We start from the raw sequence: 17,831 nt of genomic DNA, 5'->3' as shown, positions 1-17,831 counted from the left end.
CTAGCGCAAGTGAGAAATTCAAAAGATATACGTGTATAGATTTGAATTTGAATGATCGTAATGGAAATATAAGTAATTTACTGTTACCAGATTTGACATACAGTTGATATGCATTCCATTCGTCAGAAAGGTAAATATTCATGGCACCCTAACGGGCGCCATTCTATTTATCTTTCTTTCGGATGGGCTTCATATCAACTGTATGTCCAATCTGGTAACATTAAATTAATATTAGGCTAAAATTAACAAGTAAAACGACTAATAATAAAGGCAGGTTTAGCGGACTAGGAATGATGACGACAAAGATGAGGGTGGTGATGATAGTGATGATGATGATGATGATGATGATGATATGAGTACTTTGTAGGTTGTTGTGATTGAAGTGACATTGAAGGCGAATAAGAATGAAAGTATTTAGCTCTATTTAGTACATCGCATGCTAATTACTAGGAATGCGATTGGATAACAGCCATGGTCTATTTTGCAACAGTTCTCTGTCCTTCTTGACTACGGGAGACTATACCTGACTACAGGAACAATACCGAAGTATAGTCCCCCGGGAATGATCACGCGACAAAATATATGACGTCATAATGAATGTCATGTGACGTACTAAATCTATTATGGCCCTTTCCCTCGGGAACAGTTCTCCTATACCTCGCCAGACAACACTATAGGAGAGCGGTTCCCTATGGAAAGGGCCATAATAGAAAAATAATATTTTGGTTTATTTCTTCTGAAAAGGAAATAAAAAATATATTTAAAAAATGTCATTGGGAAAGATGTATAAACCAGATATTGTGATAGGTGCAAATGTTGTGGTCCAAACATATAAGAAGATACATGTTTATATGATCACAAAACGCCAACATCAAAAGTGCAAAAAGAAACGTGCGTAACATCTGTACGGCGCACTATAAACTGGTGACAAGAAAAAGGTATTCACAAAGAAAATATACACAATAGAGGAGAAATTCACCTTAATTGTGATGATAGCAAATGGTAGCAAATGCCAGTTTCAGTAAGACTGCTTTAAAATAACTGTTTACTATCGATGCACAAAAGTATATTTGTATAATGTAATTAGAACGTTTGTACTTATGCTAGGTTTACACTATGTTCCCGGCGGCCACGGCAGCCCCGTTTCAGGCCACCGTGGATAAAACGTGGTGACCGCGAGGCAACGCAGAAGGACGTGATAGACAAACGTGAGCGGTCGTGATTACCGTGGATGCCGTGCCAGATTTTTAAACTGTCAAAAAAATTGTCACGGCAGTCACGGTACAGACGGTGAACGCCACAGGACGTAATAAAACAGGATTGACGTAACAAAACGTAACAGTGCGTACGAGACCGTAACAAAACTTCCAGACAGTCCGTGGTGGAACGGGCAGCAAGCACGTTCCCCGGAATCTCATGGTGATTTTAATTTTTGTGACGTTCTGTTGCGTTTTTCCACGTATTATCACAGTTGGTATAGATTGGCTGCACGTTTTGTACCGTTTTGTCCATGTTTGTCAAGGTTTTGACGGCAAGCAAAGATGGATGAAAGACGTTTCGATGCGTTCTGTCAAGGCACATCACGACTTGTAGCGGTTGAAAGCCCGACGCGATACGGCATGTTACGTCTTATTAAGGTCTTACGTTGCAAGCAATATATGATGGAGTATCATTGCCTAGCCTGGTACATATTTGCTACTTCATGGAATTATTTGTATTAATAAATATAAATAGTCATTATCAAACACATTGAAACTATCAAATCATACCAAAGCTATCATTGCAAAAGGCAGATTAAGTGAGAACCATAACAGAAAAAAATTGTGTAGAAACACTTGGTTAAAATAATTATATATTTATACCAAATATAGTTAAGATTTCATTTTCTTATAACACATTTTGTAATTAAAAGGTGTTTGAAATGACACTTCGGTAATAAATATTGTTTAATTTGCTCCAAAAAATCCCGGCATAAGACTTTCATCCCTAGTAAGCCTTGGCGGACCGTGAAAAACGTATCGGAGCTTGATCAAAACGTGTAATGATGTGGCTGTTCCCTCTATTGAACTTGGTGACATCGTGTATACGTAGCAGACCTCATCAGATCGTAACAGGCCTAGAGAGATCGTAGTGATATCCTTGAGAGACCGTGCTAAAGCCGTAGTGTACCTTTAACCTCCCAGAACAGCACTTTCCCCGATATCCACGGTCCACGACTTGATCTGTAAAAGACCGTGGCAAAACTTTACAAGACCTAGCTCAACTTGAATACAGAGACAAAATAGCCAAAATTCCACGGCGCATCACGTTTCGGTCAAACGGGGCTACCGTGGTCGCCGGGAACATAGTGTAAACCTAGCATTACTATTTGTGTGAGGTTAAATACATAATGTAATACAATACTAGATACAATCACACCAGGCTTGACAAAGACCAAGTCATTTCTAAAGGACATCCAATACATCCGGTACTTGGTAAGCTTCTCAAGATCGTCGTTGGTGTGGAAGGAGGACAATGACCAGTGAACTAATAATAACACTGTACACGTTATATGCGTGCGAAAGGAGCGGGTCAGTGTAATTTTTGTAATTTTCATAGCGGCTATGAATAGCAGAAGCCATCGAGCGCGTAATGCCTGTAAGGTATTCTTTATATAGATTTTTAAATAGAGTGTTTCTACTAAGTACATACTCCAGCTTTTTAAGAGCATTTATGTTTTTTATAACCGAAGAATAAATATCGATATTTTTTACGAGGCCGATTCGAATACATGTATATCCCCAATGTCTTTTATTTAGAAACAATAAAGGACCAAATATAAAGCCATGAGTCGAAACCCCGCCGCCTTCTATTGTACATTAACAGATGAATTAATCGTATTTTCAATTATTCGTATGAAATGTATGGATAGTTGATAGCTTTCTTATCAGGAATATAACTCACCTGCAATTCTATACGACTTTGGATTTCGTTAGTAAGCCTTTTTGTCGAACTCTACTGAGGGCTTTCGAAATATCGCGTGAAATATAAGAATATAAGTATATGTTTTTTTCATACGCAGTGAATATATGATAATAAGATATTAAATTCTAGAAGTATACATGAATCGCGTACAGGTATTATGCTAATTTTAACTTATAACATGTTATTTATTATCCTATTACTTAATCTAATACATTTATAAACACCAGTCTTTAGAGACAAAATAAAAACAACTGATGGTTTCTCATGCATATAATGTATATGATCATACCTGTGTATTTGCATGGTTTGTATTATACAATCTTAGCAAACTCTCAAAGAATTTTACAGAAAAAAAGCGTTCAGATTTATAAAAGTGACTTACCCTCAAATTTGTTTTTGAACACACGATTAATTGTTTCATCGTGAAACACGTGGCTGTTGTTTTTGTCGCTGAACACAGGAGGAGAAAACCGTAAGTGTTGCTTTCTTCCGAATTCTTGGGTAGTTTTCCACATACATAACAAAGTTATAATGTTGAAAATACAAATAAAACAATACTGCAGTACTTTTCGAGAGTTCATATCGATAACGTGAAGCTTGTGAGCTTATCGTTGAGCTGAGAAATGTGAAATTTCTGACTTTATACACTCCTAAGCGACCGATTCTAATAGCTACCTTCCCCGCAATCAGCTTAATTGTGTCCAATCCCTGTAGCGTATGTGCTGGTGGAAATACAATATTATGAATTTAAAAGGTATAGTCATATGGTGGTTGTATCGATTGATATTAAAGATGCTCCATCGCCGACAGAGCATAAATGATATTCATCATTTGAACAATAATTGGTGTTTAATCATGTATACATGATGTATATATGCCTAATCAACACAAAAAATACAACATAAAATAATTTGTTTTGCCTTTGGTGCATGCGCAATCGTTACTTCATTATATATAAGATATAGTGCCACGGAATTTTTTCGGGATGCAATTAATTATTTTTCATATTTTTAACTTGAAGTAAAATTAGAAGCTCAAACTTTTCAATGGTGGTAATGGTGTAAAGTAAGTAACTTTTTTAACTGAAGAAAAATACAAAATCGTCTGCTCCTGTTTTTGATAGTGTAAAAATACCATTTGTCAGCGGTGGAGCATCTTTAACCAATCTAACTATTTTATCGATGATCGGAGCTGGTTTACTTTAGAGAAAGTTTATGCTTTCTTTGCCGGATCAACTGTAGGATCAATATTGGATACATTACTATGAGATGTAAGTCAAACAGTTAATTAGCTTTCCTCTTAACTTAACCTAAATAAACATATCAACCTCTTTCTTGGTGTATAAACTATCACTATGAAGTCCACATTTATTTACATAGGACACACACTTTGTCATCCGATGGAAAACTCATTGAATAATAACATTTAGTACATTTTTCGCTGTGAAATATAAGGTTTTACGGTATATATACTTCACTCCAGTAATATTTCATCTCGTGAGGTGGTAACTTTGGTTTCACTCGTACTTCGCATTCGTGAAAAGTATCAAAGTTTCGACCTCACTCGATGAAATATTACTTGTATTCATCAAGAAACAAGGATTGTTATATGACTGTGAGTTTTGCCGTTTTCTGATTCGTCTAGACTGCTCGGACAGGTCTTGACAAAATGCAATGACAACCTGAGACCGATGAACACCTGTTCAGAGGTTGACATTGCAAATCCGGTAACCTCGCTATAAATAGACACAGGGAATTCCCTTTCTCTTCTACATTTTTGACCAATCAATATATAGCATTGCCGATCATCGGGCAATAGCCAAATCATTAGGAAAGGTAACTTACACATGTTAAATGTAGCTGTATATTCGAAGATCATATTCTGAAAAATGCATAATAGAAGTACTAAAAGTACCTACATTGTACTGAGGATACGTGGATGAAGATTTTCTTGACTTTTTGTCAAATTAGTCATTGCGCTGTCCTTGCTTCAAAATTATTTTAAATAGCAAAACTTGTATCATTTCATATAACAAAACAATTATTATATGCCAAATGTTTGATTTATTCACTAAAGACTTGTTTGTTAGTTCATGATGGGAAATTTTTTGAAAAATGTTAGATGGAATTATGGTCAAAGGTCATACTAGCTAGTTTCTTTCATATCCAAATGAAAATTAAAACATAGTGACATCGATGCTTACACATATTACGTCATAGTATTGAAAATTAAGTGCCAAATGTACAAAAATATATAACATATGAATGATAACCCCAATACAGATGATTTATTTAGAAAATCATCAAAATTAAACCCCCCGAGCAACTGATTTTATACCCTAGCAACCCAAAAATCAATCTTTATTTCGACCACAAAAAAACAGACTTTTTCAAAAGTAAATTTCTTGGAAATGCAACCATAGTTGGTATTGAACATCATATCAAAGTAATGGCATATATCTGTGCTAAAAAATCGTAAAATAAAAATCCGTAGTCAGGCATCTATTTTTTGACAAATTACCAATCAAAATATGCTGTTTTCATAACTTTTTGAAAAGGATTTTAGCATATTCTTTTTCTTATATTTCTTATATATTACGCCAATATATTAAAAATTAGGTGCCACATTTACAAAAATATATTACACATGGATGATAGCCCCTTTACAGGCGATTTATTTAGAAAAGTATCAAAATTAAACCCCCAAGCAACTGATTTTATACCCTAGCAACTGAAAATCAATCTTCATTTCGACCACAAAAAACAGACTTTTTCAAAAGTAAATTTCTTAGAAACGCAACCATATTTGGTATTGAACATTATATCAATGTTATGGCATATATCTCCGATAAAAATAGTAAAATAAAAATCCATAGTCATTCATCTATTTTTTTGTCAAATCAAATATGCTGTTTTCATAACTTTTTAAAAGGGACCTTAGCATGTTTTTTTTCTATATTCCATATACATTCCGCCTAAATATAACAAATTGGGTGCCAAATGTACAAAAATATATAACATAGGGATGATAGCCTAATTGGAGACGATTTATTTAGAAAATTATCAAAAACAGACTTTTTCAAAAGTAATTATCTTGGAAACGCAACCATAGTTGGTATTGAACATCATATCAAAGTTATGCCATATATCTGCCCTAAAAAATCGTAAAATAAAAATCCGTAGTCAGTCATCAAAATCTGCTGGGGTTTTTATAACTTTTTGAAAAGGATTTTAGCTTTTTTCCCCCTATATTTCATATATATTATGCCAAAATATTAAAAATTAGGTGTCAAATTTACAAAAATATTTTAAATATAAGTGATAGCCCGAATACAGGTGATTTGTTTAGAATTTGGTCAAATTTAAACCTCCCTAGTAACTGGTTGTATACCTTATCAAACCCTGAAAGTATGAGGCATGTCGATTTTCTAAAAAGAGTTTCGAATATTTGACAGATGGGGAAAATAGGACACAAATCATAATTCCAGTTTCCCATAAAATGACCCAAAATTTTCCATATAAATTTTTTTCTAAACATATATTGAAACATTCTCTTACAATCTTATTTGTGCCGATGCAAACAGAATACAAGGTATTTCACTTTTAAACTTAAGTTTCTTGTTACCAAAGCTCCATTATTGCATATTTGACCATGGGAATTTCGACCACTAACCTTGATCCTTCCGCATGATCGATTAATTGACGCGCCATTTACTGCTAAATATTATTTACTGTATATAATATATAATACCATTATTTATTATTCCTACATTGTTTATAAACCCATGGTAATCGCTATTGAAGGATGTGATATGTCATGTTATAGACATATATAAGTTACAGTTATTGACAAAGTTTAAACATATTTGATCCAACGACTAATGAGATATTGGTCATTTTACAAAACTTGTGTATAGTGACCAGGTTACCATGGCAACCATTCTGTCAACAAATACAATCTGCTTGCTCATCTGCACATGCTCTTCAACATTACTATGAAGATAAATTTATATTAGCCCAGTATTTCAAGAGTTGTCCGGAGTTATGTTGTTTGGGTTTTTTCCTTTCTACAAAAGACATGTTTGTATATTGACCTAGTTACCATGGCAACCAACATAATGACAATAGGAAACATGGGTACACATCTACACATGGTCCTCAACGTTAACATTGCTTCAAGTTTCAATGCAGTTAAGAGGGAGCTTGAAAACATTTTCTTGTAAAGACAGAAAAACAGTCAGACAGACAGACAGGCAAGTCAATATTCAATATACCCCCCCCCCTCCCATTGCCACGGAACTCTTTGTTGCGCGCGGGATGGGGTTGGGGTATAGCAATGTTTTGATTATATTACTTTTTCAAAAGACATTCTTGATTATTCTGAAGTTTGTTCAATGTGTCTGAACTAACATAAAAACATTTATGAAACCCTTTTTGGGAAAAGACAGATTTAATACTATTTATTAACTATCTATGTGTATAGCAAAAATCATGACTGTTACTTAACTTGCCCTAAGATTTCCCTAAAATGACCATTTGATTTTTTTGGTGATATTATGACAAAAATTTTATCTGAAAGTATTATAAAACATTCTGCTATACATAATTAGCATAATTGATGCTAAAATAATAGGAATTAAAAGGTGATCTACCTTTAAACTTGAAGTTCTGGCTGCCAAATGAGGTATTATTGCATATTTGACCATATGACCTTTAACCCCTTACTTTGACCTCACCGCATGGTCGAAAAAATTGACACCGTCATTTTTTTTCGAAAGAGGATGACCTACTGAACATTTTGGTATATGGTGTCAAACTTCGTCAAGAAGTGCCCACGGAACCCCCAAAACCCGACATAAGCCACCGGACTATTTTTAGACGAAGTTAAAGATCCCATACTATTAGATTACGAAGATTGTGTTCCTGTATATTTAATTATATCGACCGTTAAAATTAGGAATTATTTATATTTCTATTTATCTTTCTTTCGGATGGGCTTCATATCAACTGTATGTCCAATCTGGTAACATTAAATTAATATTAGGCTAAAATTAACAAGTAAAACGACTAATAATAAAGGCAGGTTTAGCGGACTAGGAATGATGATGACAAAGATGAGGGTGGTGATGATAGTGATTGATGATGATGATGATGATGATGATATGAGTACTTTGTAGGTTGTTGTGATTGAAGTGACATTGGAGGCGAATAAGAATGAAAGTATTTAGCTCTATTTAGTACATCACATGATAAGTACTAGGAATGCGATTGGATAACAGCCATGGTCTATTTTGCGACAGTTCCCTGTCCTTCTTGACTACGGGAGACTATACCTGACTACAGGAACTATTTATCTATTATGGCCTGGTTGAGAGGGCACTATTGCCTCATAGTATTGTCGAGGGATGGAATAGTGCCCGAGCCGAAGGCGAGGGCACTATCCCATCACGAGACAATACTATGAGGCATTTTAGTGCCCTCTCAAATAGGCCATAATAGGTTTAGTACATCACCCTCACATGAGACCCGTTTTCATGTCATCGTAACGTCAAGCTACACCTCGCAACGCTATTTTATTTCCACACCACGTTGTTATATTAAAAGTACAACACATGAATTGTCGCAGAAATCTGTGTTTCTATAAAACGGGATTCAGCTTCATGAAGATTAAAAGTAGATAAATATAGAACATGAGTGAACTGTCTTCTGTAGAAAAGCAACATTTGCTTCCATCCCCGCATACCACAGCCTGTCCGCCATCTTTACAATACATTCACGTTCAATTTCGCGCCACTTCGATAGTGCCTGCTTGCCCGGGCACTATTCCGTCTTTGCATATTACAGAGTTAGCTCCCTTGCGAGTAGGTATCGATTGCTACGTCATTATTTTGTGAGCGCAATTCACGTCGTTTTCTTCGAAACGTATGACGTTACGCTCGCAAACACATGACGTCACAATCAATACCTACCCGCAAGTGCAGATAACTCTGTAATATGCAAATTAGGAATTGTGTAGCCAATCAGAATCAAGCATTATGTCATGTGAGGTACTAAACCGAAGTATAGGCCCCCGGTTATGATCACGCGACAAAATATATGACGTCATAATGAATGTCATGTGACGTACTAAATCTATTATGGCCCTTTCCCTCGGGAACAGTTCTCCTATACCTCGCCAGACAACACTATAGGAGATCGGTTCCCTATGGAAAGGGCCATAATAGAAAAATAGTATTTTGGTTTATTGCTTCTGAAAAGGAAATAAAAAATATATTTAAAAAATGTCATTGGGACAGATGTATAAACCAGATATTGTGATAGGTGCAAATTTTGTGGTCCAAACATATAAGAAGATACATGTATATATGATCACAAAACGTCAACATCAAAAGTGCAAAAAGAAACGTGCGTAACATCTGTACGGCGCACTATAAACTGGTGGCAAGAAAAAGGTTTTTACAAAGAAAATATACACAATAGAGGAGAAATTCACCTTAATTGTGATGATGTTAGTGGTACCAAATGCCTGTTGCAGTAAGACTGCTTTAAAATAACTGTTTACTATCGATGCACAAAAGTATATTTGTATAATGTAATTAGAACGTTTATACTTACTATTTCTAAGTCATTTCTAAAGGACATTCAATACAAGGTACATGGTAAGAGGACAATGACCAATACACTAATTACATTACACACGTTATCATGTGAAAGGAGCCGGTCGGTGTTTTTAATAGCGGCTATGAATAGCAGAAGCCATCGAGCGCGTAATGCCTGTAAGGTATTCTTTATATAGATTTTTAAATAGAGTGTTTATACTAAGTACATACTCCAGCTTTTTAAGAGCATTTATGTTTTTTATAACCGAAGAATAAATATCGATATTTTTTTCGAGGCCGATTCGAATACATGTATATCCCCAATGTCTTTTATTTAGAAACAATAAAGGACCAAATATAAAGCCATGAGTCGAAACCCCGCCGCCTTCTATTGTACATTAACAGATGAATTAATCGTATTTTCAATTATTCGTATGAAATCTATGGATAGTTGATAGCTTTCTTATCAGGAATATAACTCACCTGGAATTCTATACGACTTTGGATTTCGTTAGTAAGCCTTTTTGTCGAACTCTACTGAGGGCTTTCGAAATATCGCGTGAAATATAAGAATATAAGTATATGTTTTTTTCATACGCAGTGAATATATGATAATAAGATATTAAATTCTAGAAGTATACATGAATCGCGTAGAGGTATTATGCTAATTTTAACTTATAACAAGTTATTTATTATCCTATTACTTAATCTAATACATTTATAAACACCAGTCTTTAGAGACAAAATAAAAACAACTGATGGTTTCTCATGCATATAATGTATGTGATCATACCTGTGTATTTGCATGGTTTGTATTATACAATCTTAGCAAACTCTCAAAGAATTTTACAGAAAAAAAAGCGTTCAGATTTATAAAAGTGACTTACCCTCAAATTTATTTTTGAACACACGATTAATTGTTTCATCGTGAAACACGTGGCTGTTGTTTTTGTCGCTGAACACAGGAGGAGAAAACCGTAAGTGTTGCTTTCTTCCGAATTCTTGGGTAGTTTTCCACATACATAACAAAGTTATAATGTTGAAAATACAAATAAAACAATACTGCAGTACTTTTCGAAAGTTCATATCGATAACGTGAAGCTTGTGAGCTTATCGTTGAGCTGAGAAATGTGAAATTTCTGACTTTATACACTCCTAAGCGACCGATTCTAATAGCTACCTTCCCAGCAATCAGCTTAATTGTGTCCAATCCCTGTAGCGTATTTGCTGGTGGAAATACAATATTATGAATTTAAAAGGTATAGTCATATGGTGATTGTATCGATTAATATTTAAGATGCTCCACCGCCGACAGAGCATAAATGATATTCATCATTTGAACAATACTTGGTGTTTAATCGTGTATATATATGCCTAATCAACACAAAAAAAATAACATAAAATAATTTGTTTTGCCTTTGGTGCATGCGCAATCATTACTTCATTATATATAAGATATAGTGCCACGGAATTTTTTCGGGATGCAATTAATTATTTTTCATATTTTTAACTTGAAGTAAAATTAGAAGCTCAAACTTTTCAATGGTGGTGATGGTGTAAAGTAAGTAACTTTTTTAACTGAAGAAAAATACAAAATCGTCTGCTCCTTTTTTTGATAGTGTAAAAATACCATTTGTCAGCGGTGGAGCATCTTTAACCAATCTAACTATTTTATCGATTATCGGAGCTGGTTTACTTTAGAGAAAGTTTATGCTTTCTTTGCTGGATCAACTGTAGGATCAATATTGGATACATTACTATGAGATGTAAGTCAAACAGTTAATTAGCTTTCCTCTTAACTTAACCTAAATAAACATATCAACCTCTTACTTGGTGTATAAACTATCACTATGAAGTCCACATTTATTTACATAGGACACACACTTTGTCATCCGATGGAAAACTCATTGAATAATAACATTTAGTACATTTTTCGCTGTGAAATATAAGGTTTTACGGTGAGTATAAAAGCGATATACTTCACTCCAGTAATATTTCATCTCGTAAGGTGGTAACTTTGGTTTCACTCGTACTTCGCATTCGTGAAAAGTATCAAAGTTTCGACCTCACACGATGAAATATTACTTGTATTCATCAAGAAACAAGGATTGTTATATGACTGTGAGTTTTGCCGTTTTCTGATTCGTCTAGACTGCTCGGACAGGTCTTGACAAAATGCAATGACAACCTGAGACCGATGAACACCTGTTCAGAGGTTGACATTGCAAATCCGGTAACCTCGCTATAAATAGACACAGGGAATTCCCTTTCTCTTCTACATTTTTGACCAATCAATATATAGCATTGCCGATCATCTGGCAATAGCCAAATCAAACATGGCAGACAACAGTGTGGTAGGATTAGGAAAGGTAACTTACACACGTTAAATGTAGCTGTATATTCGAAGATCATATTCTGAAAAAAAGCATAATAGAAGTACTGAAAGTACCTACATTGTACTGAGGATACGTGGATGAAGATTTTCTTGACTTTTTGTCAAATTAGTCATTGCGCTGTCCTTGCTTCAAAATTATTTTAAATAGCAAAACTTGTATCATTTCATATAACAAAACAATTATTGACTTTTTGTAGGTTAATACGAGGAATTAACCTACAAAAAGTCAATATTTGTATAATATCCTAATATCCTCTATATATCATTTTGATTCCATAGGTCGAATCATCAATGAGACAAACTATAAAATGCATGTGCAAATTCATAATTATTGAAACTATTACAAGTTAAAAAAACGTGTATTTCAAATTTTGACCCACTGGTGTTTATTACTGATATGTTTTATTTTTACTGATGCCTTAATATATGGTATCATGATACGATATAAAATGAAGATAATATCCTACTTATTCTTAAGTGAAGTATACGATTGAATTTCAGTTTTGCTCTTTTAGTCCGATGGCTTATGTAATTCCGGTGGATTTTCGTGATGAAGTTTGACACCATATATTAAATGTTCAGTAGGTCAACCTCTTTCAATAATATAATGGTGTAATTTTTTTGACCATGTGGAGGGGTCAAAGATCAAAGGTCAAATGGATGATAGGCTGGAAACCTGCAAAAAAACCTGGCAGGAGTGAGATTATATTTTTCATTTAGAGCGCATAACTTGATTTTTCTTCTTCAATATATGCCAAATGTTTAATTTATTCACTAAAGACTTGTTTGTTAGTTCATGATGGGAAATTTTTGAAAAATGTTAGATGGAATTATGGTCAAAGGTCATACTAGCTAGTTTCTTTCATATCCAAATGAAAATTAAAACATAGTGACATCGATGCTTACACATATTACGTCATAGTATTGAAAATTAAGTGCCAAATGTACAAAAATATATAACATATGAATGTTAACCCCAATACAGATAATTTATTTAGAAAATCATCAAAATTTAACCCCCCGAGCAACTGATTTTATACCCTAGCAACCCAAAAATCAATCTTCATTTCGACCACAAAAAAACAGACTTTTTAAAAAGTGAATTTCTTGGAAACGCAAAAATATGAAAAATTGGGTGCCAAATGTACAAAAATATATTACATATGGATGATAGCCTCATAACAGGCGATTTATTTAGAAAATTATCAAAAACAGACTTTTATAAAAGTAAATACCTTGGAAACGCAACCATAGTTGGTATTGAACATCATATCAAAGTTATGCCATATATCTGCCCTAAAAAATAGTAAAATCAAAATCCGTAGTCAGTCATCCATTTTTTTGTCAAATTACCAATCAAAATCTGCTGGGTTTTTTTATATAACTTTTTAAAAAGGATTTTAGCTTTTTTTCCCCCTATATTTCATATATATTATGCCAAAATATTAAAAATTAGGTGCCACATTTACAAAAATATATTACGTATAGGTGATAGCCCCAATACAGGTGATTTGTTTAGAATTTGGTCAAGTTTAAACCTCCCTAGTAACTGGTTGTATACCTTATCAAACCCTGAAAGTAATATTTGACAGATGGGAAAAATAGAACACAAATCTGAGGTCCATTTTCCCATAAAATGACTCAAAATTTTCCTTATAAAAATGTTTAAGAACTCATTTTTCTAAACATATATTGAAACATTCTCTTACAGTCTGATTTGTGCCGATGCAACGAGAATACAAGGTATTTCACTTTTAAACTTGAGTTTCTTGTTACCAAAGCTCCATTATTGCATATTTGACCATGAGAATTTCGACCCCTAACCTTGATCCTACCGCATGATCGATTAATTGACGCTCCATTTACAGATACTGCTGCTCCCATTTCGTTTTAAAGACGTCATAATACACGAAATGTCATATTATCATTGTGACGTCACAATAAGGAAAATATAGGGGAAATCCGCCATACAGAATGGAAGATTGAATAGAATGATGTAAACAGCTAATACAATCTATCTTGCTTTTCAAATCTTCATCTCATACAAAAATGTTAATGATAAAATATGACAATTTGAAAAATGTTAAAGTCTACAATTGATAAATAATACCCGTGACAACAAAGCATATACACTGATGTGTATTACAATCTCTAAGGTGAAAGTTTTAGAGAATGTCATATTTGAAATACCCATGAAAGCCAATGAAGTGTCCATAAAGACCAGTGGTAAACACAGGGACCTGGCACGAAAATTTTCAACAAACATTATACATATATATATATTATAGTATCAAGGGTATGAACTCGGCAGTCGAGAAAAACGGACCTATTTTTCTAAAACCATGATTATTTTAATAAATGGGCTCTATACAACATTGACGTATATCTTACCTTAAAGAGAAATAATTTATCTTTCCAATGAGTGCTTGATGAACAAAATTGGCCGAGTATTGACGAAGTTATTGCTTGGTGAATCGGGAAATTTACGAAAAATATGCTAGGTAGACATTTCCCTGTCCGGTCGAAATGTCATCTCGCCTCTAATGGGTACCTCAATAACCAAGCCAAAATCACAAAATCTACGCTTATGGCGGTAAACACTACCCATAACTGTGTTCATCAACAATCTCCTTTGGAGGTGTCATGACCCGTACTTTGTAGAAACTCCATTTAAACATCGTGTAGCTCACTTACTTTAACCATCACCGCCATGTTCATTTGTTCTTCGGAACGCTTCTCGATTTTACCGACAAGCACAACACTACATAATTTGCATAATGTAGTCACGATATGTAAAATCGAGAAGCATTCCGAGAGAAAAAATGAAACTCTTCTGTAGAAAAGCAACATTTGCTTCCATCCCCGCATACCACAGCTTCTTTCAAACCGTTTTGTGTTGAACTATATTCAGAAGCTGATGATGTGGCTGTTCCCTTTATTGACCTTGGTGACGTCGACACTAGCGCAAGTGAGAAATTCAAAAGATATAAGTGTATAGATTTGAATTTGAATGATCGTAATGGAAATATAAGTAATTTACTGTTACCAGATTTGACATACAGTTGATATGCATTCCATTCGTCAGAAAGGTAAATATTCATGGCAACCTAACGGGCGCCATTCTATTTATCTTTCTTTCGGATGGGCTTCATATCAACTGTATGTCCAATCTGGAAACATTAAATTAATATTAGGCTAAAATTAACAAGTAAAACGACTAATAATAAAGGCAGGTTTAGCGGACTAGGAATGATGATGACAAAGATGAGGGTGGTGATGATAGTGATGATGATGATGGATGATGATGATATGAGTACTTTGTAGGTTAGGTTGTGATTGAAGTGACATTGGAGGCGAATAAGAATGAAAGTATTTTAGCTCTATATTAGTACATCACATGATAAGTACTAGGAATGCGATTGGATAACAGCCATGGGTCTATTTTGCGACAGTTCCCGTCCTTCTTGACTACGGGAGACAATACCTGACTACAGGAACTATTTATCTATTATGGCCTGGTTGAGAGGGCACTATTGCCTCATAGTATTGTCGAGGGATGGAATAGTGCCCGAGCCGAAGGCGAGGGCACTATCCCATCACGAGACAATACTATGAGGCATTTTAGTGCCCTGAGAGGCCATAATAGGTTTAGTACATCACCCTCACATGAGACCCGTTTTCATGTCATCGTAACGTCAAGCTACACCTCGCAACGCTATTTTTATTTCCACACCACGTTGTTATATTAAAAGTACAACACATGAATTGTCGCAGAAATCTGTGTTTCTATAAAAACCTGATTCAGCTTCATGAAGATTAAAAGTAGATAAATATATAGAACATGAGTGAACTGTCTTCTGTAGAAAAGCAACATTTGCTCCCATCCCCGCATACCACAGCCTGTCCGCCATCTTTACAATACATTCACATTCAATTTCGCGCCACTTCGATAGTGCCCGCTTGCCCGGGCACTATTCCGTCTTTGCATATTACAGAGTTAGCTCCCTTGCGAGTAGGTATCGATTGCTACGTAATTATTTTGTGAGCGCAATTCACGTCGTTTTCTTCGAAACGTATGACGTTACGCTCGCAAATACATGACGTCACAATCAATACCTACCCGCAAGTGCAGATGACTCTGTAATATGCAAATTAGGAATTGTGTAGCCAATCAGAATCAAGCATTATGTCATGTGATGTACTAAACCCAAGTATAGGCCCCCGGTTATGATCACGCGACAAAATAATATGACGTCATAATGATTGTCATGTGACGTACTAAATCTATTATGGCCCTTTCCCTCGGGAACAGTTCTCCTATACCTCGCCAGACAACACTATAGGAGAGCGGTTCCCTATGGAAAAGGCCATAATAGAAAAATAGTATTTTGGTTTATTGCTTCTGAAAAGGAAATAAAAATATATTTAAAAAATGTCTTTGGGACAGATGTATAAACCGGATATTGTGATAGGTGCAAATTTTGTGGTCCAAACATATAAGAAGATACATGTATATATGATCACAAAACGTCAACATCAAAAGTGCAAAAAGAAACGTGCGTAACATCTGTACGGCGCACTATAAACTGGTGACAAGAAAAAGGTTTTCACAAAGAAAATATACACACAATAGAGGAGAAATTCACCTTAATTGTGATGATGTTAGTGGTACCAAATGCCTGTTGCAGTAAGACTGCTTTAAAATAAATGTTTACTATCGATGCACAAAAGTATATTTGTATAATGTAATTAGAACGTTTGTACTTACTATTTGTATGAGGTTAAATAATACAATACTAGATACAAACACACCAGGCTTGACAAAAATTAAGTCATTTCTAAAGGACATTTTTAATAGCGGCTATGAATAGCAGAAGCCATCGAGCGCGTAATGCCTGTAAGGTATTCTTTATATAGATTTTTTAAATAGAGTGTTTATACTAAGTACATACTCCAGCTTTTTAAGAGCATTTATGTTTTTTTATAACCGAAGAATAAATATCGATATTTTTTACGAGGCCGATTCGAATACATGTATATCCGCAATGTCTTTTATTTAGAAACAATAAAGGACCAAATACATGTATAAAGCCATGAGTCGAAACCCCGCCGCCTTCTATTGTACATTAACAGATGAATTAATCGTATTTTTAATTATTCGTATGAAATGTATGGATAGTTGATAGCTTTCTTATCAGGAATATAATTCACCTGCAATTCTATACGACTTTGGATTTCGTTAGTAAGCCTTTTTGTCGAACTCTACTGAGGGCTTTCGAAATATCGCGTGAAATATAAGAATATAAGTATATGTTTTTTTCATACGCAGTGAATATATGATAATAAGATATTAAATTCTAGAAGTATACATGAATCGCGTAGAGCTATTATGCTAATTTTAACTTATAACATGTTATTTATTATCCTATTACTTAATCTAATACATTTATAAACACCAGTCTTTAGAGACAAAATAAAAACAACTGATGGTTTCTCATGCATTTAAGCATTGATGTCACTATTTTTTTAATTTTATCGGGGTATGAAAAAAAAATTGTTTGCAAACTGTGAATCCGCGTAGCGGATTCCCGACAAAAGTTTGCAAACAATTTTTTGTCATACCCCGATAAAATTAAAAAAATAGTGACATCAATACTTAGGGATTCTTTTTTCCGAATCAATACGCAACGTCAATGTCTCTATTGTGACGTCAAGATAATGTCGGGTTTCGCGATATTCTCGAAAAAAATTTTCATAGTGGTATGCAAAAAAATATTGGCCAATCAGAAAGCCGGATTTGGTATGAAAACAAAGAAAAATTAATTATATAATGTATGTGATCATACCTGTCTATTTGCATGGTTTGTATTATAC

The sequence above is a fragment of the Argopecten irradians genome, chromosome 12 (assembly GCF_041381155.1).
Source record: "Argopecten irradians isolate NY chromosome 12, Ai_NY, whole genome shotgun sequence".
Lineage (NCBI taxonomy): Eukaryota > Metazoa > Mollusca > Bivalvia > Pectinida > Pectinidae > Argopecten > Argopecten irradians.
The sequence above is the reverse complement of the archived record's forward strand: the minus strand, read 5'-3'. Positions refer to the sequence as shown.